The 27,063-nt window shown below is 48.7% G+C and overlaps 1 long non-coding RNA gene across 1 annotated transcript; it reads left to right on the plus strand.

The window, feature by feature from the left end:
- The first annotated feature begins 1,355 nt into the window (after nucleotides 1-1,355).
- Nucleotides 1,356-14,965, plus strand: LOC147645952 (uncharacterized). The gene is made up of 7 exons (XR_015282051.1): nucleotides 1,356-1,530; nucleotides 1,625-1,858; nucleotides 2,150-2,288; nucleotides 2,388-3,191; nucleotides 12,609-14,086; nucleotides 14,181-14,414; nucleotides 14,706-14,965. It is a non-coding gene; the product is annotated as an uncharacterized LOC147645952 (long non-coding RNA).
- The last annotated feature ends 12,098 nt before the right edge of the window (nucleotides 14,966-27,063 follow it).

A 27,063-nucleotide genomic window follows, 5' to 3' on the forward strand; every position in this document is an offset into this window, starting at 1 on the left:
TTTGTGCTTCTAGGCCTGAAGATGCTCAGCACCTTTCCCAGATGCTCAGCAGGCAGTAGGATTGTGCCTGAATCTGGCTCTGGAAATGCCAGTGCCTCAACTGAGAGCTGTGGTAATGATTTCCATTGCATGGAGAGGGGCCACAGTCCTGCAAGAGTCTTTCAGCAGAGCAAACAGCAGCCTGGAGGGTGGGCAGTGCTGCATCTGGACCACTGCATGCTCATCCTTCACCACAATGCAGAGCTGCCATGGATCACTTTTTCCATTTCTCCTGTTGGATACGTTTTGGAGAAGTTGTTCTAGGTGGCTTTGGATGGTGATCCAAGTAGGAAGCAGCCATTCGCCTGCTGTGATATCCTTACAACTAGTCCTAACTTCTCATTGCCTTTGGTTTGATTGGGGGTGTTTTATCTGTTTGTTTGATTGGTTTCTTTGGGTTGGTTTCTTTGTGTTTTTCTCTCTTTTGCTTGGAGTTTCTTTTCCTTTTTTAGAAATGACTGGTGAAGTTGGCACAACTAAACTCCAGAAAACGTAAAGCAGGCTTGACTTTCCAGAAATTGCTTTTGGCTGGCTTTAGCTGCATTCCCCAGGATCACGATCAGCAGTAGATATTTGCAGGTTTTGCTCTGCATCCTCAGCCTGCCCAGGTGTGGTTCAGTGTTTCAGCAGTGGAGAAGACGATGGATATTTTGCTAAACCTCCTTTCAAACAACAAAACTTGGGTTAGCACGACAGAAAAGAAGAAAAGAAAATCTTTGCCAGTTAGAACAGAGCCAGAGTCCCACCATTTCCCCCTCCACTTTTCTTTCTTTTCTACATTTAGAGGTAAAGCTTCCATCTCCAAAAGCTTCCATCTCTCACTTCCTGATGTAGCCATTTGCTACCCTTTAGCCTTGACTGCCACGCATCGGACTGCTGTCCGTGTGGGGCTGGGGATGCTCAGCCTGGAAAGAGAAGGGGGCTGGCGAGGCCTCCCTGCAGCTCTAGGAAAGATGGGCACAGGGAGGAGAAGCCTTTCAACTGCAGGAGTGAGCTTGAAGTTGGATCTAATGAAGCTGCTCTTTTCCACTCCGGCTGCTGGGCCACTGGCCCAGGCTGTGCACAGAGGCTGGGGATGCTCCATCCTTGGCAACATCCAAGGCCAGCTGGGAGCGGGGCTCTGAGCAACCTCTTCTGGGCGAAGATTGCTCCGCTTGGAACAAGATGGTCTTTAGGGTCCCTTCCAAGCCCAAGCACCCAGGGATTCCATCATTCATTCTACGGTCTCCGTTGTCCACTTCAGCCTGGGCCTGAACTCCTGGCGGTGATGTCACAGTGCACGCTCCAGCTAGAACTTCCAGCATCCAGCAACGGCCACAACACAACCCTTGGCTCCTTGTGCCAGCACGCTCTTCATTCACCCTGCTCCAAGCCTACCCCTGTCACCTTGTTGCCACCTGCTCCCTGATTCCCCCAGCAGTCCCCAAAGCTCCCCATCGCTTGGATTTTGCTCTCCATCCTTGCAGGATGTCTGCATTTGTTCCAAAAGAGGTATGGTACTATTCCACGGAGGCGGACACCCCGCAGCTGCCTGGCTGGGCTGCAGCTCTGTGGGACAGGGTGGGAAATTTTGCTACCTCTGCAGGCTGGCACAGACGGAGAGGAGGAGACGGACGTCGATACACAGACTGATAGAGAAGAAGCCATGGAAGTGGACGGAGAGGATACTGGAGAGGAAGACATGGATGTGGATATGTACGAGACAGAGGAAGAGATGGAGGTGGAAACGAAAGATTATATTGAAGAGATGGATATTGATCTAAAAGACAAGGAGGAAGACATGGTCTTGGGATGAAGACCGATGCCAGCAGCAGAACAGGCAGGTGCTCCCCACAGGCAGAGTGGGGCCCCTGCTGCCAGCCTGGGGCCGGGCTGGGCACTCCCTGCTCAGGGACACGCTAGCCCATGCACTGGATTCTGCTGGCCATCCCTGGCCTGGCCTGGGCTTGCTGTGGGCCACACAAGCCCTGTTCCAGTGCCTGGGCCACAGCCCCCAGCCAGGCTCCCTTCTGGCAGCAGAGTCCCACTGGGCCAGTGTCCCAGCCTGGCAGCACATGGAACACCCTTCCGTGCCTGACTGCACTGACCGTGCTACTTGTTTTTCTTCCAGGACTTAGGGACATCACAGACACAGATGCCACCCTGCTGTACATACGTTTTACAGTTGTTGTGTTCAGGATAGAAGTTTTAGAGTTTGTTTAAGTTGCCTGTAAATACGTTTCATAGAGTTTTGTTAGAGCTGTTCTCAGGTAAATAGGTTCTATAGTTTGTTGTTGTTGTTGTTGTTACCAATATTCTTACAGTGTAAATATGTGGTGTAGTTCATTCTTGTTCCTTTTCTTCTACAGATAAACAGTCTTTGATTTTCACACCCCAGTTCTCTTTGCATTTTCTTCGGGCACGTTTGCAAAGCTGTGGCTTGTTTCGGGAACAATGTTTGCAGGACTCTAAAAAGAGTATCAAAACCGCTCTGCCACACTCTCAGCTGCTGCTGCTGCCCCAAAAAGCACTGGCTGGCTTTGCTCACACAATCACAGTTGTGGTGGCATTTCTACCACACCACAGGACAGCGATGTTTTCCCTCTTCTCCTGGAAATAGCTACAGCACTTGTGGGTAGCAAGGCAAACATGAGCCTCTTTTAGTGGCCCTTGAAATTGGACATGTGAAATGAGGCACACAAAGCCACAGGCCAGCTGAACCTGGCATCTCTGAATGGGTCTTTACATTCTTCCCAGGAAGATGAATGGCAATCACTATTTTGGCAGGGAGGAAAGTGCATCAGCTAGCAATTTGCTGTAGAAAATGTGCTTTCTGCTCCTCTCACAGCCAAAACTCCTACCCATTTCTTGGAAGTCCTTCTTAGATAAGGACCGTGTTCAACTGAGTGACAGTGAAGCCAAATGGCAATGCCGCAATCAATTGTCCTGTACACAATCTCCTTCATCCACGTGGAAGGTTACTCACGGGCACACAAGAGGACGGAAGAAACCCAAATGCATCGTTGGACATAATGAAGTCAGACGTGTTGAGGGATGAAGAAATCTTGCAGAGATATGGAAAGCTGCCCTGAAAACCCAGTTCGGGGAGAGCCTGAGCTCTTTTGTGCTTCTAGGCCTGAAGATGCTCAGCACCTTTCCCAGAGGCTCAGCAGGTAGTAGGATTGTGCCTGAATCTGGCTCTGGAAATGCCAGTGCCTCAACTGAGAGCTGTGGCAATGATTTCCATTGCATGGAGAGGGGCCACAGTCCTGCAAGAGTCTTTCAGCAGAGCAAACTGCAGCCTGGAGGGTGGGCAGTGCTGCATCTGTACCACTGCATGCTCATCCTTCACCACAATGCAGAGCTGCCATGGATCACTTTTTCCATTTCTCCTGTTGGATATGTTTTGGAGAAGTTGTTCTAGGTGGCTTTGGATGGTGATCCAAGTAGGAAGCAGCCATTCGCCTGCTGTGATATCCTTACAACTAGTCCTAACTTCTCATTGCCTTTGGTTTGATTGGGGGTGTTTTATCTGTTTGTTTGATTGGTTTCTTTGGGTTGGTTTCTTTGTGTTTTTCTCTCTTTTGCTTGGAGTTTCTTTTCCTTTTTTAGAAATGACTGGTGAAGTTGGCACAACTAAACTCCAGAAAACGTAAAGCAGGCTTGACTTTCCAGAAATTGCTTTTGGCTGGCTTTAGCTGCATTCCCCAGGATCACGATCAGCAGTAGATATTTGCAGGTTTTGCTCTGCATCCTCAGCCTGCCCAGGTGTGGTTCAGTGTTTCAGCAGTGGAGAAGACGATGGATATTTTGCTAAACCTCCTTTCAAACAACAAAACTTGGGTTAGCACGACAGAAAAGAAGAAAAGAAAATCTTCGCCAGTTAGAACAGAGCCAGAGTCCCACCATTTCCCCCTCCACTTTTCTTTCTTTTCTACATTTAGAGGTAAAGCTTCCATCTCCAAAAGCTTCCATCTCTCACTTCCTGATGTAGCCATTTGCTACCCTTTAGCCTTGACTGCCACGCATCGGACTGCTGTCCGTGTGGGGCTGGGGATGCTCAGCCTGGAAAGAGAAGGGGGCTGGCGAGGCCTCCCTGCAGCTCTAGGAAAGATGGGCACAGGGAGGAGAAGCCTTTCAACTGCAGGAGTGAGCTTGAAGTTGGATCTAATGAAGCTGCTCTTTTCCACTCCGGCTGCTGGGGCACTGGCCCGGGCTGTGCACAGAGGCTGGGGATGCTCCATCCTTGGCAACATCCAAGGCCAGCTGGGAGCGGGGCTCTGAGCAACCTCTTCTGGGCGAAGATTGCTCCGCTTGGAACAAGATGGTCTTTAGGGTCCCTTCCAAGCCCAAGCACCCAGGGATTCCATCATTCATTCTACGGTCTCCGTTGTCCACTTCAGCCTGGGCCTGAACTCCTGGCGGTGATGTCACAGTGCACGCTCCAGCTAGAACTTCCAGCATCCAGCAACGGCCACAACACAACCCTTGGCTCCTTGTGCCAGCACGCTCTTCATTCACCCTGCTCCAAGCCTACCCCTGTCACCTTGTTGCCACCTGCTCCCTGATTCCCCCAGCAGTCCCCAAAGCTCCCCATCGCTTGGATTTTGCTCTCCATCCTTGCAGGATGTCTGCATTTGTTCCAAAAGAGGTATGGTACTATTCCACGGAGGCGGACACCCCGCAGCTGCCTGGCTGGGCTGCAGCTCTGTGGGACAGGGTGGGAAATTTTGCTACCTCTGCAGGCTGGCACAGATGGAGAGGAGGAGACGGACGTCGATACACAGACTGATAGAGAAGAAGCCATGGAAGTGGACGGAGAGGATACTGGAGAGGAAGACATGGATGTGGATATGTACGAGACAGAGGAAGAGATGGAGGTGGAAACGAAAGATTATATTGAAGAGATGGATATTGATCTAAAAGACAAGGAGGAAGACATGGTCTTGGGATGAAGACCGATGCCAGCAGCAGAACAGGCAGGTGCTCCCCACAGGCAGAGTGGGGCCTCTGCTGCCAGCCTGGGGCCAGGCTGGGCACTCCCTGCTCAGGGACACGCTAGCCCATGCACTGGATTCTCCTGGCCATCCCTGGCCTGGCCTGGGCTTGCTGTGGGCCACACAAGCCCTGTTCCAGTGCCTGGGCCACAGCCCCCAGCCAGGCTCCCTTCTGGCAGCAGAGTCCCACTGGGCCAGTGTCCCAGCCTGGCAGCACATGGAACACCCTTCCGTGCCTGACTGCACTGACCGTGCTACTTGTTTTTCTTCCAGGACTTAGGGACATCACAGACACAGATGCCACCCTGCTGTACATACGTTTTACAGTTGTTGTGTTCAGGATAGAAGTTTTAGAGTTTGTTTAAGTTGTCTGTAAATACGTTTCATAGAGTTTTGTTAGAGCTGTTCTCAGGTAAATAGGTTCTATAGTTTGTTGTTGTTGTTGTTGTTACCAATATTCTTACAGTGTAAATATGTGGTGTAGTTCATTCTTGTTCCTTTTCTTCTACAGATAAACAGTCTTTGATTTTCACACCCCAGTTCTCTTTGCATTTTCTTCGGGCACGTTTGCAAAGCTGTGGCTTGTTTCGGGAACAATGTTTGCAGGACTCTAAAAAGAGTATCAAAACCGCTCTGCCACACTCTCAGCTGCTGCTGCTGCCCCAAAAAGCACTGGCTGGCTTTGCTCACACAATCACAGTTGTGGTGGCATTTCTACCACACCACAGGACAGCGATGTTTTCCCTCTTCTCCTGGAAATACCTACAGCACTTGTGGGTAGCAAGGCAAACATGAGCCTCTTTTAGTGGCCCTTGAAATTGGACATGTGAAATGAGGCACACAAAGCCACAGGCCAGCTGAACCTGGCATCTCTGAATGGGTCTTTACATTCTTCCCAGGAAGATGAATGGCAATCACTATTTTGGCAGGGAGGAAAGTGCATCAGCTAGCAATTTGCTGTAGAAAATGTGCTTTCTGCTCCTCTCACAGCCAAAACTCCTACCCATTTCTTGGAAGTCCTTCTTAGATAAGGACCGTGTTCAACTGAGTGACAGTGAAGCCAAATGGCAATGCCGCAATCAATTGTCCTGTACACAATCTCCTTCATCCACGTGGAAGGTTACTCACGGGCACACAAGAGGACGGAAGAAACCCAAATGCATCGTTGGACATCATAAAGTCAGACGTGTTGAGGGATGAAGAAATCTTGCAGAGATATGGAAAGCTGCCCTGAAAACCCAGTTCGGGGAGAGCCTGAGCTCTTTTGTGCTTCTAGGCCTGAAGATGCTCAGCACCTTTCCCAGAGGCTCAGCAGGTAGTAGGATTGTGCCTGAATCTGGCTCTGGAAATGCCAGTGCCTCAACTGAGAGCTGTGGCAATGATTTCCATTGCATGGAGAGGGGCCACAGTCCTGCAAGAGTCTTTCAGCAGAGCAAACAGCAGCCTGGAGGGTGGGCAGTGCTGCATCTGGACCACTGCATGCTCATCCTTCACCACAATGCAGAGCTGCCATTGATCACTTTTTCCATTTCTCCTGTTGGATACGTTTTGGAGAAGTTGTTCTAGGTGGCTTTGGATGGTGATCCAAGTAGGAAGCAGCCATTCGCCTGCTGTGATATCCTTACAACTAGTCCTAACTTCTCATTGCCTTTGGTTTGATTGGGGGTGTTTTATCTGTTTGTTTGATTGGTTTCTTTGGGTTGGTTTCTTTGTGTTTTTCTCTCTTTTGCTTGGAGTTTCTTTTCCTTTTTTAGAAATGACTGGGGAAGTTTGCACAACTAAACTCCAGAAAACGTAAAGCAGGCTTGACTTTCCAGAAATTGCTTTTGGCTGGCTTTAGCTGCATTCCCCAGGATCACGATCAGCAGTAGATATTTGCAGGTTTTGCTCTGCATCCTCAGCCTGCCCAGGTGTGGTTCAGTGTTTCAGCAGTGGAGAAGACGATGGATATTTTGCTAAACCTCCTTTCAAACAACAAAACTTGGGTTAGCACGACAGAAAAGAAGAAAAGAAAATCTTTGCCAGTTAGAACAGAGCCAGAGTCCCACCATTTCCCCCTCCACTTTTCTTTCTTTTCTACATTTAGAGGTAAAGCTTCCATCTCCAAAAGCTTCCATCTCTCACTTCCTGATGTAGCCATTTGCTACCCTTTAGCCTTGACTGCCACGCATCGGACTGCTGTCCGTGTGGGGCTGGGGATGCTCAGCCTGGAAAGAGAAGGGGGCTGGCGAGGCCTCCCTGCAGCTCTAGGAAAGATGGGCACAGGGAGGAGAAGCCTTTCAACTGCAGGAGTGAGCTTGAAGTTGGATCTAATGAAGCTGCTCTTTTCCACTCCGGCTGCTGGGGCACTGGCCCGGGCTGTGCACAGAGGCTGGGGATGCTCCATCCTTGGCAACATCCAAGGCCAGCTGGGAGCGGGGCTCTGAGCAACCTCTTCTGGGCGAAGATTGCTCCGCTTGGAACAAGATGGTCTTTAGGGTCCCTTCCAAGCCCAAGCACCCAGGGATTCCATCATTCATTCTACGGTCTCCGTTGTCCACTTCAGCCTGGGCCTGAACTCCTGGCGGTGATGTCACAGTGCACGCTCCAGCTAGAACTTCCAGCATCCAGCAACGGCCACAACACAACCCTTGGCTCCTTGTGCCAGCACGCTCTTCATTCACCCTGCTCCAAGCCTACCCCTGTCACCTTGTTGCCACCTGCTCCCTGATTCCCCCAGCAGTCCCCAAAGCTCCCCATCGCTTGGATTTTGCTCTCCATCCTTGCAGGATGTCTGCATTTGTTCCAAAAGAGGTATGGTACTATTCCACGGAGGCGGACACCCCGCAGCTGCCTGGCTGGGCTGCAGCTCTGTGGGACAGGGTGGGAAATTTTGCTACCTCTGCAGGCTGGCACAGATGGAGAGGAGGAGACGGACGTCGATACACAGACTGATAGAGAAGAAGCCATGGAAGTGGACGGAGAGGATACTGGAGAGGAAGACATGGATGTGGATATGTACGAGACAGAGGAAGAGATGGAGGTGGAAACGAAAGATTATATTGAAGAGATGGATATTGATCTAAAAGACAAGGAGGAAGACATGGTCTTGGGATGAAGACCGATGCCAGCAGCAGAACAGGCAGGTGCTCCCCACAGGCAGAGTGGGGCCTCTGCTGCCAGCCTGGGGCCAGGCTGGGCACTCCCTGCTCAGGGACACGCTAGCCCATGCACTGGATTCTCCTGGCCATCCCTGGCCTGGCCTGGGCTTGCTGTGGGCCACACAAGCCCTGTTCCAGTGCCTGGGCCACAGCCCCCAGCCAGGCTCCCTTCTGGCAGCAGAGTCCCACTGGGCCAGTGTCCCAGCCTGGCAGCACATGGAACACCCTTCCGTGCCTGACTGCACTGACCGTGCTACTTGTTTTTCTTCCAGGACTTAGGGACATCACAGACACAGATGCCACCCTGCTGTACATACGTTTTACAGTTGTTGTGTTCAGGATAGAAGTTTTAGAGTTTGTTTAAGTTGTCTGTAAATACGTTTCATAGAGTTTTGTTAGAGCTGTTCTCAGGTAAATAGGTTCTATAGTTTGTTGTTGTTGTTGTTGTTACCAATATTCTTACAGTGTAAATATGTGGTGTAGTTCATTCTTGTTCCTTTTCTTCTACAGATAAACAGTCTTTGATTTTCACACCCCAGTTCTCTTTGCATTTTCTTCGGGCACGTTTGCAAAGCTGTGGCTTGTTTCGGGAACAATGTTTGCAGGACTCTAAAAAGAGTATCAAAACCGCTCTGCCACACTCTCAGCTGCTGCTGCTGCCCCAAAAAGCACTGGCTGGCTTTGCTCACACAATCACAGTTGTGGTGGCATTTCTACCACACCACAGGACAGCGATGTTTTCCCTCTTCTCCTGGAAATACCTACAGCACTTGTGGGTAGCAAGGCAAACATGAGCCTCTTTTAGTGGCCCTTGAAATTGGACATGTGAAATGAGGCACACAAAGCCACAGGCCAGCTGAACCTGGCATCTCTGAATGGGTCTTTACATGCTTCCCAGGAAGATGAATGGCAATCACTATTTTGGCAGGGAGGAAAGTGCATCAGCTAGCAATTTGCTGTAGAAAATGTGCTTTCTGCTCCTCTCACAGCCAAAACTCCTACCCATTTCTTGGAAGTCCTTCTTAGATAAGGACCGTGTTCAACTGAGTGACAGTGAAGCCAAATGGCAATGCCGCAATCAATTGTCCTGTACACAATCTCCTTCATCCACGTGGAAGGTTACTCACGGGCACACAAGAGGACGGAAGAAACCCAAATGCATCGTTGGACATCATAAAGTCAGACGTGTTGAGGGATGAAGAAATCTTGCAGAGATATGGAAAGCTGCCCTGAAAACCCAGTTCGGGGAGAGCCTGAGCTCTTTTGTGCTTCTAGGCCTGAAGATGCTCAGCACCTTTCCCAGAGGCTCAGCAGGTAGTAGGATTGTGCCTGAATCTGGCTCTGGAAATGCCAGTGCCTCAACTGAGAGCTGTGGCAATGATTTCCATTGCATGGAGAGGGGCCACAGTCCTGCAAGAGTCTTTCAGCAGAGCAAACAGCAGCCTGGAGGGTGGGCAGTGCTGCATCTGGACCACTGCATGCTCATCCTTCACCACAATGCAGAGCTGCCATTGATCACTTTTTCCATTTCTCCTGTTGGATACGTTTTGGAGAAGTTGTTCTAGGTGGCTTTGGATGGTGATCCAAGTAGGAAGCAGCCATTCGCCTGCTGTGATATCCTTACAACTAGTCCTAACTTCTCATTGCCTTTGGTTTGATTGGGGGTGTTTTATCTGTTTGTTTGATTGGTTTCTTTGGGTTGGTTTCTTTGTGTTTTTCTCTCTTTTGCTTGGAGTTTCTTTTCCTTTTTTAGAAATGACTGGGGAAGTTTGCACAACTAAACTCCAGAAAACGTAAAGCAGGCTTGACTTTCCAGAAATTGCTTTTGGCTGGCTTTAGCTGCATTCCCCAGGATCACGATCAGCAGTAGATATTTGCAGGTTTTGCTCTGCATCCTCAGCCTGCCCAGGTGTGGTTCAGTGTTTCAGCAGTGGAGAAGACGATGGATATTTTGCTAAACCTCCTTTCAAACAACAAAACTTGGGTTAGCACGACAGAAAAGAAGAAAAGAAAATCTTTGCCAGTTAGAACAGAGCCAGAGTCCCACCATTTCCCCCTCCACTTTTCTTTCTTTTCTACATTTAGAGGTAAAGCTTCCATCTCCAAAAGCTTCCATCTCTCACTTCCTGATGTAGCCATTTGCTACCCTTTAGCCTTGACTGCCACGCATCGGACTGCTGTCCGTGTGGGGCTGGGGATGCTCAGCCTGGAAAGAGAAGGGGGCTGGCGAGGCCTCCCTGCAGCTCTAGGAAAGATGGGCACAGGGAGGAGAAGCCTTTCAACTGCAGGAGTGAGCTTGAAGTTGGATCTAATGAAGCTGCTCTTTTCCACTCCGGCTGCTGGGGCACTGGCCCGGGCTGTGCACAGAGGCTGGGGATGCTCCATCCTTGGCAACATCCAAGGCCAGCTGGGAGCGGGGCTCTGAGCAACCTCTTCTGGGCGAAGATTGCTCCGCTTGGAACAAGATGGACTTTAGGGTCCCTTCCAAGCCCAAGCATCCAGGGATTCCATCATTCATTCTACGGTCTCCGTTGTCCACTTCAGCCTGGGCCTGAACTCCTGGCGGTGATGTCACAGTGCACGCTCCAGCTAGAACTTCCAGCATCCAGCAACGGCCACAACACAACCCTTGGCTCCTTGTGCCAGCACGCTCTTCATTCACCCTGCTCCAAGCCTACCCCTGTCACCTTGTTGCCACCTGCTCCCTGATTCCCCCAGCAGTCCCCAAAGCTCCCCATCGCTTGGATTTTGCTCTCCATCCTTGCAGGATGTCTGCATTTGTTCCAAAAGAGGTATGGTACTATTCCACGGAGGCGGACACCCCGCAGCTGCCTGGCTGGGCTGGAGCTCTGTGGGACAGGGTGGGAAATTTTGCTACCTCTGCAGGCTGGCACAGATGGAGAGGAGGAGACGGACGTCGATACACAGACTGATAGAGAAGAAGCCATGGAAGTGGACGGAGAGGATACTGGAGAGGAAGACATGGATGTGGATATGTACGAGACAGAGGAAGAGATGGAGGTGGAAACGAAAGATTATATTGAAGAGATGGATATTGATCTAAAAGACAAGGAGGAAGACATGGTCTTGGGATGAAGACCGATGCCAGCAGCAGAACAGGCAGGTGCTCCCCACAGGCAGAGTGGGGCCTCTGCTGCCAGCCTGGGGCCAGGCTGGGCACTCCCTGCTCAGGGACACGCTAGCCCATGCACTGGATTCTCCTGGCCATCCCTGGCCTGGCCTGGGCTTGCTGTGGGCCACACAAGCCCTGTTCCAGTGCCTGGGCCACAGCCCCCAGCCAGGCTCCCTTCTGGCAGCAGAGTCCCACTGGGCCAGTGTCCCAGCCTGGCAGCACATGGAACACCCTTCCGTGCCTGACTGCACTGACCGTGCTACTTGTTTTTCTTCCAGGACTTAGGGACATCACAGACACAGATGCCACCCTGCTGTACATACGTTTTACAGTTGTTGTGTTCAGGATAGAAGTTTTAGAGTTTGTTTAAGTTGTCTGTAAATACGTTTCATAGAGTTTTGTTAGAGCTGTTCTCAGGTAAATAGGTTCTATAGTTTGTTGTTGTTGTTGTTGTTACCAATATTCTTACAGTGTAAATATGTGGTGTAGTTCATTCTTGTTCCTTTTCTTCTACAGATAAACAGTCTTTGATTTTCACACCCCAGTTCTCTTTGCATTTTCTTCGGGCACGTTTGCAAAGCTGTGGCTTGTTTCGGGAACAATGTTTGCAGGACTCTAAAAAGAGTATCAAAACCGCTCTGCCACACTCTCAGCTGCTGCTGCTGCCCCAAAAAGCACTGGCTGGCTTTGCTCACACAATCACAGTTGTGGTGGCATTTCTACCACACCACAGGACAGCGATGTTTTCCCTCTTCTCCTGGAAATAGCTACAGCACTTGTGGGTAGCAAGGCAAACATGAGCCTCTTTTAGTGGCCCTTGAAATTGGACATGTGAAATGAGGCACACAAAGCCACAGGCCAGCTGAACCTGGCATCTCTGAATGGGTCTTTACATTCTTCCCAGGAAGATGAATGGCAATCACTATTTTGGCAGGGAGGAAAGTGCATCAGCTAGCAATTTGCTGTAGAAAATGTGCTTTCTGCTCCTCTCACAGCCAAAACTCCTACCCATTTCTTGGAAGTCCTTCTTAGATAAGGACCGTGTTCAACTGAGTGACAGTGAAGCCAAATGGCAATGCCGCAATCAATTGTCCTGTACACAATCTCCTTCATCCACGTGGAAGGTTACTCACGGGCACACAAGAGGACGGAAGAAACCCAAATGCATCGTTGGACATCATAAAGTCAGACGTGTTGAGGGATGAAGAAATCTTGCAGAGATATGGAAAGCTGCCCTGAAAACCCAGTTCGGGGAGAGCCTGAGCTCTTTTGTGCTTCTAGGCCTGAAGATGCTCAGCACCTTTCCCAGAGGCTCAGCAGGTAGTAGGATTGTGCCTGAATCTGGCTCTGGAAATGCCAGTGCCTCAACTGAGAGCTGTGGCAATGATTTCCATTGCATGGAGAGGGGCCACAGTCCTGCAAGAGTCTTTCAGCAGAGCAAACAGCAGCCTGGAGGGTGGGCAGTGCTGCATCTGGACCACTGCATGCTCATCCTTCACCACAATGCAGAGCTGCCATTGATCACTTTTTCCATTTCTCCTGTTGGATATGTTTTGGAGAAGTTGTTCTAGGTGGCTTTGGATGGTGATCCAAGTAGGAAGCAGCCATTCGCCTGCTGTGATATCCTTACAACTAGTCCTAACTTCTCATTGCCTTTGGTTTGATTGGGGGTGTTTTATCTGTTTGTTTGATTGGTTTCTTTGGGTTGGTTTCTTTGTGTTTTTCTCTCTTTTGCTTGGAGTTTCTTTTCCTTTTTTAGAAATGACTGGTGAAGTTGGCACAACCAAACTCCAGAAAACGTAAAGCAGGCTTGACTTTCCAGAAATTGCTTTTGGCTGGCTTTAGCTGCATCCCCCAGGATCACGATCAGCAGTAGATATTTGCAGGTTTTGCTCTGCATCCTCAGCCTGCCCAGGTGTTGTTCAGTGTTTCAGCAGTGGAGAAGACGATGGATATTTTGCTAAACCTCCTTTCAAACAACAAAACTTGGGTTAGCACGACAGAAAAGAAGAAAAGAAAATCTTCGCCAGTTAGAACAGAGCCAGAGTCCCACCATTTCCCCCTCCACTTTTCTTTCTTTTCTACATTTAGAGGTAAAGCTTCCATCTCCAAAAGCTTCCATCTCTCACTTCCTGATGTAGCCATTTGCTACCCTTTAGCCTTGACTGCCACGCATCGGACTGCTGTCCGTGTGGGGCTGGGGATGCTCAGCCTGGAAAGAGAAGGGGGCTGGCGAGGCCTCCCTGCAGCTCTAGGAAAGATGGGCACAGAGAGGAGAAGCCTTTCAACTGCAGGAGTGAGCTTGAAGTTGGATCTAAAGAAGCTGCTCTTTTCCACTCCGGCTGCTGGGGCACTGGCCCGGGCTGTGCACAGAGGCTGGGGATGCTCCATCCTTGGCAACATCCAAGGCCAGCTGGGAGCGGGGCTCTGAGCAACCTCTTCTGGGCGAAGATTGCTCCGCTTGGAACAAGATGGTCTTTAGGGTCCCTTCCAAGCCCAAGCACCCAGGGATTCCATCATTCATTCTACGGTCTCCGTTGTCCACTTCAGCCTGGGCCTGAACTCCTGGCGGTGATGTCACAGTGCACGCTCCAGCTAGAACTTCCAGCATCCAGCAACGGCCACAACACAACCCTTGGCTCCTTGTGCCAGCACGCTCTTCATTCACCCTGCTCCAAGCCTACCCCTGTCACCTTGTTGCCACCTGCTCCCTGATTCCCCCAGCAGTCCCCAAAGCTCCCCATCGCTTGGATTTTGCTCTCCATCCTTGCAGGATGTCTGCATTTGTTCCAAAAGAGGTATGGTACTATTCCACGGAGGCGGACACCCCGCAGCTGCCTGGCTGGGCTGGAGCTCTGTGGGACAGGGTGGGAAATTTTGCTACCTCTGCAGGCTGGCACAGATGGAGAGGAGGAGACGGACGTCGATACACAGACTGATAGAGAAGAAGCCATGGAAGTGGACGGAGAGGATACTGGAGAGGAAGACATGGATGTGGATATGTACGAGACAGAGGAAGAGATGGAGGTGGAAACGAAAGATTATATTGAAGAGATGGATATTGATCTAAAAGACAAGGAGGAAGACATGGTCTTGGGATGAAGACCGATGCCAGCAGCAGAACAGGCAGGTGCTCCCCACAGGCAGAGTGGGGCCCCTGCTGCCAGCCTGGGGCCGGGCTGGGCACTCCCTGCTCAGGGACACGCTAGCCCATGCACTGGATTCTCCTGGCCATCCCTGGCCTGGCCTGGGCTTGCTGTGGGCCACACAAGCCCTGTTCCAGTGCCTGGGCCACAGCCCCCAGCCAGGCTCCCTTCTGGCAGCAGAGTCCCACTGGGCCAGTGTCCCAGCCTGGCAGCACATGGAACACCCTTCCGTGCCTGACTGCACTGACCGTGCTACTTGTTTTTCTTCCAGGACTTAGGGACATCACAGACACAGATGCCACCCTGCTGTACATACGTTTTACAGTTGTTGTGTTCAGGATAGAAGTTTTAGAGTTTGTTTAAGTTGCCTGTAAATACGTTTCATAGAGTTTTGTTAGAGCTGTTCTCAGGTAAATAGGTTCTATAGTTTGTTGTTGTTGTTGTTGTTACCAATATTCTTACAGTGTAAATATGTGGTGTAGTTCATTCTTGTTCCTTTTCTTCTACAGATAAACAGTCTTTGATTTTCACACCCCAGTTCTCTTTGCATTTTCTTCGGGCACGTTTGCAAAGCTGTGGCTTGTTTCGGGAACAATGTTTGCAGGACTCTAAAAAGAGTATCAAAACCGCTCTGCCACACTCTCAGCTGCTGCTGCTGCCCCAAAAAGCACTGGCTGGCTTTGCTCACACAATCACAGTTGTGGTGGCATTTCTACCACACCACAGGACAGCGATGTTTTCCCTCTTCTCCTGGAAATACCTACAGCACTTGTGGGTAGCAAGGCAAACATGAGCCTCTTTTAGTGGCCCTTGAAATTGGACATGTGAAATGAGGCACACAAAGCCACAGGCCAGCTGAACCTGGCATCTCTGAATGGGTCTTTACATTCTTCCCAGGAAGATGAATGGCAATCACTATTTTGGCAGGGAGGAAAGTGCATCAGCTAGCAATTTGCTGTAGAAAATGTGCTTTCTGCTCCTCTCACAGCCAAAACTCCTACCCATTTCTTGGAAGTCCTTCTTAGATAAGGACCGTGTTCAACTGAGTGACAGTGAAGCCAAATGGCAATGCCGCAATCAATTGTCCTGTACACAATCTCCTTCATCCACGTGGAAGGTTACTCACGGGCACACAAGAGGACGGAAGAAACCCAAATGCATCGTTGGACATAATGAAGTCAGACGTGTTGAGGGATGAAGAAATCTTGCAGAGATATGGAAAGCTGCCCTGAAAACCCAGTTCGGGGAGAGCCTGAGCTCTTTTGTGCTTCTAGGCCTGAAGATGCTCAGCACCTTTCCCAGAGGCTCAGCAGGTAGTAGGATTGTGCCTGAATCTGGCTCTGGAAATGCCAGTGCCTCAACTGAGAGCTGTGGCAATGATTTCCATTGCATGGAGAGGGGCCACAGTCCTGCAAGAGTCTTTCAGCAGAGCAAACTGCAGCCTGGAGGGTGGGCAGTGCTGCATCTGGACCACTGCATGCTCATCCTTCACCACAATGCAGAGCTGCCATGGATCACTTTTTCCATTTCTCCTGTTGGATATGTTTTGGAGAAGTTGTTCTAGGTGGCTTTGGATGGTGATCCAAGTAGGAAGCAGCCATTCGCCTGCTGTGATATCCTTACAACTAGTCCTAACTTCTCATTGCCTTTGGTTTGATTGGGGGTGTTTTATCTGTTTGTTTGATTGGTTTCTTTGGGTTGGTTTCTTTGTGTTTTTCTCTCTTTTGCTTGGAGTTTCTTTTCCTTTTTTAGAAATGACTGGTGAAGTTGGCACAACCAAACTCCAGAAAATGTAAAGCAGGCTTGACTTTCCAGAAATTGCTTTTGGCTGGCTTTAGCTGCATTCCCCAGGCTCACGATTGTGATAAATGGGCCAGGAGACCAGCTGCTTTTAAAACAGCCATTATTAAGCAGCACAGCTCTGGGGTGGGGGCCCGAGGGGTTGCGCACACCACCACTGCTTCCACTGGACACCGCAGAAGAGGAGAATCCGTACAGCTCTGTCAGTTGGGCAGAGCTGGGCCTTCCTCCCTCACGGGAGTCCCTGGGAAGACTCCTCTTTAGGCCTTGTAGTCTAGGCTGTCATCCCTGTCGAGTCTCCTCGAGGTTATGTCGGCCCCTTGAAAGAAGCCAGGTGACTCCTCTGGGTCTTCCTTGTTAGATGGTGCTGGTTCTATTCCTTCCCTTTTGCGTGGCTCGTTGTTTGGGGGTTTTTTCCAGTCTGGGTGCATCCCATAAGTCTCTGGTCTCTCTCGTTTGCATAAAAGTCCGTATGTCATCTTCCTCCTCAGGACGGTACAGCAACTCGGGAAAAGGATACAATGTTGCCATGTGGGAGTCTCGGAGCAGTGGGGGCAGTGCCTGGCTGAACACAGAACAAGAAACACAGGGTACAGCAACTTGGGAGAGGGGGCAGGGCCTGGCTGAACAAGGAATAAAAAAATATGGGGTACAGCAATTTGCGACAGGGGTACAAGGTAAGTAAACCTGGGACAGGGGTACAAGGTAAGTAAGGAGTTTACAAACAGCAACTGTAACATATTATTCTTAACAATATCCCCCCTCTTATATTTTGATCGGGCTCTAGCCCGCATCAACCATTAACTTCTGGCTCTTGGGAATATTTATCTCTTAATTCTCGATATTGCTCATATATTTCCCTGGCAGTTTTGTGCTCTCGATCCTGACTTTGGGTTTCCATTAACATGATCCTGGCCTGCTTCTTGTCTTTTATTTCAGGGATCTGGATGCTTGCTTGTACCTGTGGTAGTCACTGTCTTGATTAGGCAGGGGAGTAAACAGGGTAGGAACAAGAAACTTGCAAATGCACAGACAGCATTGTAGTAATAGATCAAAATGTAAAATTGTGTATGGTGATACGAATAATAAAGGCATCAAGTTGTCATAATAGACTGATGTCTATTAACACTCAGAAGATGGTGTGTGGTGATCAATATATGGTTTTGTTGAAAGATAGTATTATTTCATTATTATGTTACATATACTGTTATTGTCATCATCACTTTGCCCTTGAGCTTGTGATGCTTGAAGGAAGGTTTTGCTGAAGGTCTGCTAACTACGTAATTTTGAAATAGCAAGACTGTGATGTATAGGAACTGCTGTTTCCCACAAAATAAGTGGGTCTGGGCTATTTCTTTTCACTTAAGACTGTCATTCCTTCTCATCCCCCCATTTTGGGGAGGGATAGCATTTGTGGGGTCCAAGGAATTTCATGAATAGTGTGCTAGCCCATTCTAAGGAATAGGTGACCAGCTGAAGGGACCTAATCTGAACTGGAGTTTCCAGAAAGTATCCTGTGCAGGGCAGTGTGAACTGAAGCCTCTGGCTGGAGAGAAAGCCAAGAATTCACAAAGAGCTGCACTAGAGATAATGTCACTGCAGCTGTTGTGCAGGATCTGTTCCTCAGTAAGAGAGCATTATTTACCTATCTGAAATAGCTTAAAAATGCTCTAATTTTTTTAAAAAAATTCTTCAGTTTATACTATATAAATAATCACCGATTGTGAGATTCAATCTCAAATGTCAAAAAACTTTCTTACAGTTAGTTAAACTTAATTTATTTTTTCTGGTCCTGGTCTCATCTAGCATACACCTCTCATGTTTTCTTTGAATTTTCTTCAGCATTAAGAACTTAAAAAAGATCAAAAGTATACATAGATTTAGGAACACTGTGTAGCAATATTCTCTTGTGCTGAGCTGGATCTTATTTTTTGTCTGGGCCAGGAGTTCTGTGCAAATTGATTTAAAAGGCCTAGTTGTAGGATGTGGATTGTAGGATGATGCTGAGCTGGCAGTGCTCTTGCTGTGAAAAAGGCAGATGGGATGCCGATGCATCAGGTATTACAAATGCAGATAAAAAAGTATTGATGTCACTGCAAACACTGCTACTCTGAAACAGAGAAAGAGATGTGATTCAAATCTTCTGTATTGAAAAAGATTAATTGAAACTGTACTGGAAGCAAAGACATGTTGCCTCTAAAATGGCAGAAGAGAATGACCGGATGTTTGTCTCAAGTAGCTGTGGAATGGATGATGTGATTCTAATTTCTAGGGAAAAAAATTGATGAAAAAAATTAGATAAGCCTAAATAAAATATTGGCTTAAGATAAAATGTACACAGGTCATTGATAAAATTTGGTTTAGAGTCTAAAAGGTGTTCCTGAGTGTTACAGCCAGTAGATTCTGGGATAAAAGGAGTGTTCAGTGGAGGAAGGAATCAGACTGGATTTGGTAGCTTTGCGATAGTTCTGTGGTGGAGATTCGGGGCTGTTGGACCCCAAGGATCTTTCGGAGTGTATTTTTAAGCAGTTAGTGCCCTCTAGTGAGAGTCTTAGGTAATAATCTTGGTCCTGGTTTTGTAGTATGTTAACAACTCCTAACAGTACTTTGGTGTGTTACCGAAATGAAAGAAGCTTTGGTATTAAAAATGAAGAAGGATGAGTGTATGAAGAAAGATCCTATGAATGCAAGTCATCAAGTGGTTTGTATCGGGAGGGATCTTTAAAGGTTTATTATAAGTGTAACCACCTTCTCATGTGGATTGTGTCCTAAAATCTTAGGTACTTCTTTAGACGATCACTCAAGTTTTTGCAGTTCAGTGTAAAGCAGAAGATGTCAGCAAACTTGTGATTTCAGTCTTGACAACTGAAGAAGCACTGCATTACATACCTGTGGAACCAAGTGGCAGGATTAGAAGTACCAAACTCGTGGCAAAGGAGATGTTTCTGTTTTGAAATAAGCACATCATCTAAAAGCATAAATCAAGATAAAAATCGCTGCTTTCTTGGAAGTCAAAAAGTTACAGCTACTATTTTTTAAATATTTTCTTTCTAAAGGTTACAAAACCCCACTGGAAAAAAATCCTGGAGATGATAAAACAGATGAAGAGATGGAGGGGACACATTCAGAGGATGAAATGTTTGCTCAGAGAGGCCTTCGCAGAACTCAGAGAATGAAGTCTCTGAAAACTATTAAAGGCTGTAAAGAAGCAAGTATAATCCTGGTTAATTGAGTTTGTTCTTTCAGTGTATATTGGCATTATTCATAGTGCAGAAATTTATTTTTATTTTTAATATTGGAGAAGTTGTCAAAAGTAACTGGGTTCCAGAATGCTAAATGGGAAAGAAAGCATGTGACAACAATATCTAAGTTTGGAGCTTTTGTAGTTTGATGTGTTTAGGGGAAATATATGTATGAAATTAATGAAGCAAGGAGCAAGGGAGAGGAGACGAAACAGACTCTCTATTTGAAATGCTAATTTTGGCACCACCAAGCCTAATTTCAGGAAGTGTTCGCCTTGAAAAGGGTATGAATAACAATAATATTATCTGTGTGTTGTGCACACTTAAACATCTGCTGTTTAATAGATAAAGAATATTCAGAATTTTTTAGTTGCCATAGACAAACAGCCTGACTCTTTGTGATCTACAAAGAGAAGATCCTAGTTAGCATCCTAGTGCATGCATTACAAAATTTAAAGATACTCTAGTATAAATCTCTGTGAAGTCTCATAAAAGTTTTTGGGTCATTCCAGGAAAACAATTGATACTTACTCTTCTTGCCCAATTCTGTTGAAACTTTATCTTATTCAGTCATAGGTAGATTCTCTTAGTGAAACCGGGTGTCCAAAGCACATTGGAAGACATTTGCTAAATAGGATTAGTGGGGAGCTGAATTAAATTTCCATTTCATGTGACTTAGTACTTCATTATAATTTTGTTTTTCCCCTCAGATACGATACGGATCACTAAAATACAGAGTAAAGAAGAGACCCGTTGTATACTTTTAAGTGTACTGCACAATTCCTGCAAGAGAAACTGCTGTAATATAGTAACTTGAATTCAAGTGTTAAAGATCTGTGTACAATGCCTAGAATGAGTCTGTATGAACAGATATGGTAGGACTTGGTTTTGTGAGCCCAAGTGATCAGATAAAGTATTACTCTGTTTTTCTATAATTGTGTCATGTTTAGATTTAAATCTGGACAAGTTACAGCATGGATTTCAGCACTCCTTAAATAGGAGTAAAATGAGTAATAGGAAATACTCCTTTGCCAGAGGTATTGAACAGATTGAAATAATTGCAAATCAAATTGAATTAAGAGAAGCTGTAAGTATGTAGAGCTTGTGAAAATTGAACCATCGTGTCCCCAAGTTTACACTGAAAGATAAATATACTTGAAACATTTTTCTGAACTACAATTCCTGAAAAGGCCTTTGTGTAATTTTTAAATGTACAGTTTAAAGGACAGTGAGTGATGGTGGGAAAGGAAAAGGAAAGATGAGGTAGGTAAGATACATCCTTAACTTCATCATTTTGTGTCATATTGCCAAGCTTAGCAAACTGGGGTACATACAGCACTTTATGCAAAACTGTATAGTTTTGCACACTTAATGATTTACAACTGCACGTCATTTTAGTGACTTGCTACATAGGCTAGAGTTACATTTTGAATGCCAGCAATTCTTGTATTTCATGGTATTTTTAAAATTCATCTTGATTCCTTATGTACACTTAGGATGCTGTAGATATCTGCTACTAATTATATTATCAGGTGCCTTTCTATGTATTACTGGGCTGTGTAGGATTTGTGGTTTTGGGGCTTTGTTTTTTTTTTTTTTTTTTGTTTGTGGGTTCTTTTGTTCGTGTCTGTCTTCCTCCATCTAAAGAGATATAACATGATTTAAGACAGATTTTGGTTAAAATTGTGGTAAGTAAAACTTGTAGCAATTCCAGTGATGCACCTCAGGGATCGAAGGAGACTCGCCTCTTGCGGTTACTTTCTCCGAACTGCGGAGTCCCGGCTTCTGCCTTTCTTGCTCTTAATGCAAGCGGAAAGCTTTTGCACTGTGTCTAGCGAGGAGAACGAGTGACAGGACAGCACATGTTTGTGCAGCTTACCCCTGCCACTGATGTAAGCACGAGTTTGCAGCACCCTATGCCACCCATGGTGTGACAGGTTTCTGTGCTGCGCAGGACATTTCTGTGCAGCTTGGAGTAAAAGAGAATGTGCAACTATTGTCGCAGAGAGCAGCAACAGCAGTAGGGAGCAGCAGAAGGAAGTAGTGATCTTACTTCTTCCACACGACAACTAGCTACTAATCAGCAAGCGTGCGAGTGGCAGCTGCTTTCCACTTGCAGTCTGAAAGTCTCGCGCACAAGATGCCTTTTAAACACCTTCCTTATTCGCCTGCCCGCAGCGCTCGCGCTTTCCACCGCCCGCGCGCTGACCGGCACTCTCTCTCAGACACACATGGTACGATGGCCGGTTGCCAAGATCTCCGGAAAGCAGCGTCGGCCGAAGGAGACTCGCCACTTGCGGTTACTTTCTCCGAACTGCGGAGTCCCGGCTTCTGCCTTTCTTGTTCTTAATGCAAGCAGAAAGCTTTTGCACTGTGTCTAGCGAGGAGAACGTGTGACAGGACAGCACATGCTTGTGCAGCTTACCCCTGCCACTTACACAAGCACGGATTTGCAACACCCTATGCCACCCATGGTGTGACAGCTTTCTGTGCTGCGCAGGGCATTTCTCTGCATCTGTAAGTAAAAGGGAAAGTGCAACTATTCTTGCAGAGAGCAGCAACAGCAGTAGGGAGCAGCAGAAGGAAGTAGTGATCTTACCTCTTCCACAAGACAACTAGCGACTAATTAGCAAGCGGGCGACTGGCAGTTACATTCCACTTGGAGTCTGAAAGTTTCGCGCGCCAGATGCCTTCGAAACATGTTTCTTACTCGCTTGCCTGCACCACTCGCGCTTTCCACCGCCCGCGCGCTGACCGGCACCGTCCCACAGACACACATGGTACTTTGGCCGGTTACCAAGAGTCCTGAAAAGCGGCTTCTGCCGAAGGATGCTCGCCTCTTGCGCTCACCTTCTCCGAACTGCAGAGTCGCGGCTTCTGCCTTTCTTGCTCTTAATGCAAGCGGAAAGCTTTTGCACAGCTTCTAGCGAGGAGAACGAGTGACAGGACAGCACATGTTTGTGCAGTATACCCCTGCCACTGATGTAAGCACGAGTTTGCAGCACCCTATGCCACTCATAGTGTGACCGCTTTCTGTGCTGCGCAGGGCATTTCTCTGCATCTGGGAGTAAAAGGGAAAGTGCAACTATTCTCGCAGAGAGCAGCAACAGCAGAAGGGAGCAGCAGAAGGAAGTCGAGGCAGTACTTCTTCCACACGACAACTTAGCGACTACTCAGTAAGTGTGCGAGTGGCAACTACGTTCCACTTGCAGTCTGAAAGTTTCGTGTGCCGGATGCCTGTTAATCACCTTCCTAATTCGTCTGACGGCAGAGCTCGCGCTTTCCACAGCCCGCGCGCTGACCGGCACTCACCCTCAGACACACATGGTACGTTGGCCGGTTGCCAAGAACTCCGGAAAGCAGCTTCTGCCGAAGGAGACTCGCCTCTTGCGGTTACTTTCTCCGAACTGCGGAGTCCCGGCTTCTGCCTTTCTTGCTCTCAATGCAAGCAGAAAGATTTTGCAGAGTTTGGCGAGGAGAACGTGTGACAGGACAGCACATGTTTGTGCAGTATACCCCTGCCACTGATGCAAGCACGAATTTGCAGCACTTTATGCCACCCATAGTGTGACTGGTTTCTGTGCTGCGCAGGATATTTCTCTGCATCTGGGAGTAAAAATGAAAGTGCAACTATTGTCGCAGAGAGCAGCAACAGCAGTAGGGAGCAGCAGAAGGAAGTAGTGATCTTACTTCTTCCACACGACAACTGGCTACTAATCAGCAAGCGTGCGAGTGGCAGCTGCTTATCACTTGCAGTCTGAAAGTCTCGCGCACCAGATGCCTTTTAAACACCTTCCTTATTCGCCTGCCCGCAGCGCTCGCGCTTTCCACAGCCCGCGCGCTGACCGGCACTCTCTCTCAGACACACATGGTACTTTGGCCGGTTACCAAGAGTCCTGAAAAGCGGCTTCTGCCGAAGGATGCTCGCCTCTTGCGCTCACCTTCTCCGAACTGTGGAGTCGAGGCTTCTGCCTTTCTTGCTGTTAATGCAAGCGGAAAGTTTTTGCACAGATTCTGGCAAAGAGAACGTGTGACAGGACAGCACATGTTTGTGCAGCTTACCCCTGCCACTGATGTAAGCACGAATTTGCAGCACCCTATGCCACCTATAGTGTGACAGGTTTCTGTGCTGCGCAGGGCATTTCTCTGCATCTGGGAGTAAAAGGGAAAGCGCAATTCTTGCCGCAGAGAGCAGCAACAGCAGTAGGTAGCAGCAGAAGGAAGTCGAGGCAGTACTTCTTCCACACGACAACTTAGCGACTACTCAGTAAGTGTGCGTGTGGCAGCTGCTTTCCACTTGCAGTCTGAAAGTTTCGCGCGCCAGATGCCTGTTAAACATTTTTCTTATTCGCTTGCCTGCACCACTCGCGCTTTCCACCGCCCGCGCGCTGACCGGCACTCTCCCTCAGACACACATGGTACTTTGGCCGGTTGCCAAGAACTCCGGAAAGCAGCTTCTGCCGAAGGAGGCTCGCCTTTTCTGGTTACCTTCTCCGAACTGCGGAGTCCCGGCTTCTGCCTTTCTTGCTCTTAATGCAAGCAGAAAGCTTTTGCACAGCTTCTGGCGAAGAGAACGTGTGAGAGGACAGCACATGTTTGTGCAGCTTACCCCTGCCACTGACGCAACACGGATTTGCAGCACCCTATGCCACTCATGGTGTGACCGCTTTCTGTGCTGCGCAGGGTATTTCTCTGTTTCTGGGAGTAAAAGGGAAAGCGCAATTGTTGTCGCAGAGAGCAGCAACAGCAGTAGGGAGCAGCAGAAGGAAGCCGAGGCAGTACTTCTTCCACACGACAACGAAGCGACTACTCAGCAAGCGTGCGAGTGGCAGCAACGATCCAGTTGCAGTCTAAAAGGTTCGCGCGCTAGATGCCTGTTAAACATGTTTTTTATTCGTCTGCCCGCCGCGCTCGCTCGCAACCGGCCAAAGTACCATGTGTGTCTGTGGGACGGTGCCGGTCAGCGCGCGGGCGGTGGAAAGCGCGAGTGGTGCAGGCAAGCGAATAAGAAACATGTTTCGAAGGCATCTGGCGAGCGAAACTTTCAAACTGCAAGTGGAAAGCAGCTGCCAGTCGCCCGCTTGCTAGTTAGTCGCTAGTTGTCTTGTGGAAGAGGTAAGATCACTACTTCCTTCTGCTGCTCCCTACTGCTGTTGCTGCTCTCTGTGACAAAAATTCACTTTCCGTTTTACTTACAGATGCAGAGAAATGCCCTGCGCAGCACAGAAAGCTGTCACACCATGGGTGGCATAGGGTGTTGCAAATCCGTGCTAGTGTAAGTGGCAGGGATAAGCTGCACAAATATGTGCTGTCCTGTCACACGTTCTCCTCGCTAGAAACAGTGCAGAAGCATTCCCCTTGCATTAAAAACAAGAAAGGTAGAAGCCGGGACTCGGCAGATCGCAGAAGGTAACCGCAAGTGGCAAGCTGCTTTCCGGAGTTTTTGGCAACCGGCCAAAGTACCATGTGTGTCTGAGAGAGAGTGCCGGTCGGCGCGCGGGCGGTGGAAAGCGCGAGCGCTGCGGGCAGGCGAATAAGGAAGGTGTTTAAAAGGCATCTGCTGTGCGAGACTTTCAGACTGCAAGTGGAAAGCAGCTGCCACTCGCACGCTTGCTGATTAGTAGCTAGTTGTCTTGTGGAAGAAGTAAGATCATTACTTCCTTCTGCTGCTCCCTACTGCTGTTGCTGCTCTCTGCGACAATAGTTGCACTTTCCCTTTTACTCCCAGATGCAGAGAAATGTCCTGCGCAGCACAGAAACCAGTCACACCATGGGTGGCATAAGGTGCTGCAAATTCGTGCTTTCATCAGTGGCAGGGGTGTACTGCACAAACATGTGCTGTCCTGTCACACGTTCTCCTCGACAAACTCTGCAAAAGCTTTCCGCTTGCATTAAGAGCAAAAAAGGCAGAAGCCGGGACTCCGCAGTTCGGAGAAAGTAACGGCAAGAGGCGAGCCTCCTTCGGCAGAAGCTGCTTTCCGGAGTTCTCGGCAACCTGTCAACATACCATGTGTGTCTGAGGGAGAGTGCCGGTCAGCGCGCGGGCTGTGGAAAGAGCGAGCGCGGCGGGCAGACGAATAAAAAACATGTTTAACAGGCATCTAGCGCGCGAACCTTTTAGACTGCAAGTGGAGCGTAGCTGCCACTCACACGCTTGCTGAGTAGTCGCTTCCTTGTCGTGTGGAAGAAGTACTTCCTCGGCTTCCTTCTGCTGCTCCCTACTGCTGTTGCTGCTCTCTGCGACAACAATTGCGCTTTCCCTTTTACTCCCAGAAACACAGAAATATCCTGCGCAGCACAGAAACCAGTCACACTATGGGCGGCATAGTGTGGTGCAAATCCGTGTTGCGTCTGTGGCAGGGGTAAGCTGCACAAACATGTGCTGTCCTCTCACACGTTCTCCTCGCCATACTCTGTGCAAAAGCTTTCCGCTTGCATTAAGAGCAAGAAAGGCAGAAGCCGGGACTCCGCATTTCGGAGAAGGTAACCAGAAAAGGCGAGCCTCCTTCGGCAGAAGCTGCTTTCCGGAGTTCTTGGCAACAGGCCAACGTACCATGTGTGTCTGAGGGAGCGTACCGGTCAGCGCGCGGGCGGTGGAAAGCGCGAGTGGTGCAGGCAAGCGAATAAGAAAAATGTTTAACAGGCATCTGGTGCGCGAGACTTTCAAACTGCAAGTGGATCGCAGCTGCCACGCGCACACTTACTGAGTAGTCGCTAAGTTGTCGTGTGGAAGAAGTACTGCCTCGACTTCCTTCTGCTGCTCCCTACTGCTGTTGCTGCTCTCTGCGGCAAGAATTGCGCTTTCCCTTTTACTCCCAGATGCAGAGAAATGCCCTGCGCAGCACAGAAACCAGTCTCACTATGGGTGGCAAAGGGTGCTGCAAATTCGTGCTTGCATCAGTGGCAGGGGTAAGCTGCACAAACATGTGCTGTCCTGTCACACGTTCTCTTTGCCAGAATCTGTGCAAAAACTTTCCGCTTGCATTAACAGCAAGAAAGGCAGAAGCCTCGACTCCACAGTTCGGAGAAGGTGAGCGCAAGAGGCGAGCATCCTTCGGCAGAAGCCGCTTTTCAGGACTCTTGGCAACCGGCCAAAGTACCATGTGTGTCTGAGAGAGAGTGCCGGTCAGCGCGCGGGTTGTGGAAAGCGCGAGCGCTGCGGGCAGGCGAATAAGGAAGGTGTTTAAAAGGCATCTGGTGCGCGAGACTTTCAGACTGCAAGTGATAAGCAGCTGCCACTCGCACGCTTGCTGATTAGTAGCTAGTTGTCGTGTGGAAGAAGTAAGATCACTACTTCCTTCTGCTGCTCCCTGCTGCTGTTGCTGCTCTCTGCGACAATAGTTGCACTTTCATTTTTACTCCCAGATGCAGAGAAATGTCCTGCGCAGCACAGAAACCAGTCTCACTATGGGTGGCAAAGTGTGCTGCAAATTCGTGCTTGCATCAGTGGCAGGGGTATACTGCACAAACATGTGCTGTCCTGTCACACGTTCTCCTCGCCAAACTCTGTGCAAAAGCTTTCCGTTTGCATTGAGAGCAAGAAAGGCAGAAGCCGGGACTCCGCATTTCGGAGAAAGTAACCGCAAG

This window comes from Cyanistes caeruleus, unplaced genomic scaffold, assembly GCF_971803275.1.
Source record: "Cyanistes caeruleus unplaced genomic scaffold, bCyaCae1.hap1.1 HAP1_SCAFFOLD_142, whole genome shotgun sequence".
Classification (NCBI taxonomy): domain Eukaryota; kingdom Metazoa; phylum Chordata; class Aves; order Passeriformes; family Paridae; genus Cyanistes; species Cyanistes caeruleus.